The 4,067-nt window shown below is 33.6% G+C and overlaps 1 long non-coding RNA gene across 2 annotated transcripts in view; it reads right to left on the bottom strand.

The window, feature by feature from the left end:
• The window catches only part of LOC136067077 (uncharacterized), a 9,104-nt gene extending 5,370 nt beyond the window's left edge, over positions 1-3,734 (bottom strand). For both annotated transcript variants that reach the window (XR_010628589.1, XR_010628588.1), the window contains exons 1-4: positions 3,524-3,734; positions 3,277-3,345; positions 2,961-3,181; positions 2,693-2,746 (exon numbers count right to left, since the gene is read on the bottom strand). This is a non-coding gene — a long non-coding RNA (uncharacterized LOC136067077). The remainder of the gene's footprint in view (positions 1-2,692; positions 2,747-2,960; positions 3,182-3,276; positions 3,346-3,523) is intronic.
• Positions 3,735-4,067: the final 333 nt, after the last annotated feature.

The following is a 4,067-nucleotide window of genomic DNA, read 5'->3' as shown; positions in this document are numbered from 1 at the left end:
GACCCTACACTGAGGAAAAACTATTTTTCAAGCATCTTTTAGACTTCTGTAGCAGTAGCGTGTCCAACAGTAAATGCAAGTATAGATGGAGACAAAGTTGAACTTATAAAGGTAAGCAAAGCTTTTCCCTTTGATTTCCAAATCAAGAAATCTGGATTCACAATTGTATTATATGATCTAGACAAATCCTTGAGAAATTTCTTAGGATTTAGTTGAGGCTCTTCAAGCAACTCATATAAAGAATAGGTTTCAAGAACCATGGTAATTTGATGTTTCCATACTTTATAGTTGGCATTATCTAACTTCACTATCATCATATTTTACATATTACACAGAAGTAAAAGAGGCTGATTTACTAGATTAGTAGCTGTGCCAGATGACATTGAAGAAGTAGATGAGGATGAAGCCATTGTTGAGCTTGAAGCTGCCATTGTTAAAGATTGATTTGCAGCAGTAGTTGCTTGTTTTTTTTTTTTTTTTTTTCTGCTCAACCAGAACTATCATCTATCTTCTTTTGTATGTGGATGATATCATTGTCACTGGGAATGATTCTGCTCAAGTTAAAAATTTGATTACAGCTCTTGGTCAAGTGTTTGAACTTAAGGATTTGGGGCCCCTCAATTACTTCTTGGGCATCCAGATTACTAAATCATCTTATGGTCTCACTCTAATACAAAATAAATATGCTTCTAATGTGCTTCACAAATTCCATATGGAAAATTCCAAACCTAAAAAAACTCCCTCGTGTTCTTCCACTCGTTTGGTTCCTTATGATAGGGTCCCTCTCTAAGATCCTACTCAGTACAGAAGTATGGTTGGTGCTCTTCAGTATCTCACATTCACTCGTCCAAATATTGCCTTTAATGTTCATCAGTTGTGTCAGTTCATGAGTCATCCTACCACCACTCATTTTGAAGCTGCTAAGAGAGTTCTCTGTTATATCAGGGGTACTTTGCACTTTGGGATTCTTTTACTCTAGGTCCTTCGACTCTTACTGCATTTTTAAACACGGTTTGGATTGGTGATCCTATAGATTGTCGCTCCACAACTGGATTACTTGTGTTTCTTGGACCCAATCTTATTTCCTAGTCTGCTAAGAAGCAGAGAACTGTGTCTCATTCTTCCACAAAGGCCAAATATCGTGCCTTAGCTACCCCAGCTACAAAATTGTCTTGGCTTCGCACTTTATTCAAAGAACTTCACATTTTTCTTCCTCATGTTCCAATCATCTGGTGTGATAATGTGTCTGTCATTGCCTTATCTACTAATCATGTTTTTCATTCTCGCACCAAACACCTTGAAGTTGATAATCACTTCACTTGTGAGAAAGTTCTTCGTAAGCAATTACAAAATAGTTTTGTTTCTGGCCGAGATACTTTTGCAAATATTTTTACTAAACCTCTTCTTGCTCCTCTGTTTCATTTTCATAGCACCAAACTCCTAGTTGATTCTTCCCCCATCAATTTGAGGGGGGATGTTGAACACAATTCCAAACCTGTGAACAAGAGACCTATGAAGAAGAAGGCTAGAATGATTTGTGAAGAAGATTAAACACGCACCGTTTTATTTAATAGAGTTTGGGCAATCAAGATTACTTAGTCTTGGCACAAAGATTAGTTAGTTCAACTTAACAAACTTCCTAATCTCCAGGAGCTTGATCCACATAATGTGGGTAGTTAGCTTAGGTGGTTAGCTTAATCTTGTTGTATATAAATAGCTCTATGAGCATCATTGTAATGTGTGCAAGAATTCTTAGTATTGAATAGAAGTCTCATTCATTCTTCTCTCTCTCTCTCTCTCTCTCTCTCTCTCCTTACTTTCTTGCATTTTCACTCACTTTCTCAAACTTTCTTTTCTCTGTGATTGTTTGTGTAAACTCAGTTCTTTCTGTGATCATTACTGAAACTCAGTTTTCTATTTACTGAGCTTTTTCTTCATTCCTATCTATTTTAGACATTCAAATATTTTAGTTGATTGGAAACAAAAAAATTGTATTTAAAAAGAACCTGTGATTGGCTGCGAGCATCTTTGGAGGGTAGAAAAGCATCTTCGAAGGGAGATTTCTACGTAGTACAAGATGAACAGTTTGTGACGAGCCGACACTATTTCAATCTCTTCTACCAAAAAACAATAATCCTAAACAAAATAAAATCTAACCCAAATACCCAAAACAGAATCAATTCTAATCCAAAGACCTTAGTTCAAACATAACCCATATCCTGTTTTTATTACCAAACTTTTTTGGAAAAAGAATTACCAATAGCGGTTTAGGCGATCTGATGTTGGTGAGTGACTAGCTTGCCAGTGGATAGTGGTCTGACACTCCTACAATTCCTCTCTCAATCTCTTTTTGTCTGTCTCTTTATAGTTACCTACACTCATTTGTATGTTTTATGACTAAATGATTCGGTTTCTTTTTATTTCTATACGGTGAAATAGTGTCTTTCATTGAGTCATAAAGTTTAGCATTGGGCAAACAAAACAAAAACAGAAAATCCTTGAGCAAATATTCAAAATCCCACAATTTCACTTCATCTCTACAAAGAAATTGAATGATTTAAATCTATTAACGAAAATATTTAATAAAAATAGATCATAAGTATTGGCATTAAGTGAAAAAAAATTATATTATAACATAAAAAATAAAATTTACAAAATGGAAACATAAGAGTAGAGTATTTTAGAAGACTACCTTTTGTGATCTACTCTCTACATCTTTGCAAAATTGAACCACCGAGTCAGAGTCCTGCAGCGGGACAAAATAAAACATAAAACCATCCAGATTTGAAAATCTATGAACGGCTTATTCAGATATACGTAAGACATTTGGACTTTATAAATAATTAGCTTCATATAAGGACATTACCTTCCTTTCATATATACAATCAAAATACGTGAACACACCAAACAATAAGTTTTAATGGGTCTAAACTTTAAACAATGAAAACCATAAAACAAACCTTTTTTTTTCTCTCATTCATCTCCCAACGCGTTGCACCAAACGATGCAAACTTCCTCTTTTGAGGTTTGTAAGCCACTAAGAAGCTTATCTACTGATTTAAATCCTGCTTTGCCAATTGCATTTAAGAATGCTAACAGTGGCATCTAAGAGTGTGTAGGAAATGGAAACCCTAGAGCCGAACGATGAATTCTGTCGCCTTATGAATGATTTCTGAGAATCCTGAAAGCCCAATAACTCATCAGAACAAAATAAATAAATATCATAGATAAAAAAGAAAAAAAGAAAAAAAAAATGTTGAAGTCATATGGACTTACCCCCTCCATGTGCAAGAGCAATGTCCATGGAGTCATATATGAGATATATAACTTTTCATTAAGCAACACCTATCAAGGTTTGCAGCAAATTCAAGAAACTTCATTCAAAATGAAGCAAGAACCATCCAAAATTACAAAGAAAGAAGTCCATAACTTAGAGACAAACAGCAGTACAAAAATGAGAAACCCTAGTGAATGTGCAGAGATTAAAAAAATAAAAATAAAAAGGTAGAGGAAAGTATCAAACCTTGGTGGTGGAGTTGATAAACATCAAAGATTGAGGGAGCAGACGACGGCATGCAACAAGAGAAAATGAGCAGCGAGCAATCTGACAATTTGTCTGGATTTCAAGTAATATTAATTTATTCAGCAATTTAACAACTCTGATTAGCTAAGTTTAATTATACTTTTAGCAATATATAAAAGTATATCTTATCATTCAGTAATTTTGTAAATTATCAAATAAATTTACGTTGATTGAGAATGGTTTAGAATAATATTATACCGTGATGTTATAGTTCATAATATAATATATTAAAATTGATAAGATATTTACAATTATTGTAAATTTAATAATATTATAAGCAATAAATTTAAAAAATTATGAACTATCAGATTTTTCATAATTTATTCACCAATGAAGGATAATTACCAATCAAAGTAAGATGCTTATCCACAAATTAGCTTTGCAATGCCTCTGCTCTCCTTTGCACCAGTCTTCCTAGAAAAATTTGGTAAATAATACATTTTTCAGAAAAAATTCGATGACTAGCACACATTTGAACTTATTT

Source organism: Quercus suber, unplaced genomic scaffold (genome assembly GCF_002906115.3).
Source record: "Quercus suber isolate HL8 unplaced genomic scaffold, Cork oak 2.0 scaffold_57, whole genome shotgun sequence".
Lineage (NCBI taxonomy): Eukaryota > Viridiplantae > Streptophyta > Magnoliopsida > Fagales > Fagaceae > Quercus > Quercus suber.
The sequence above is the reverse complement of the archived record's forward strand: the minus strand, read 5'-3'. Positions and strand labels throughout refer to the sequence as shown.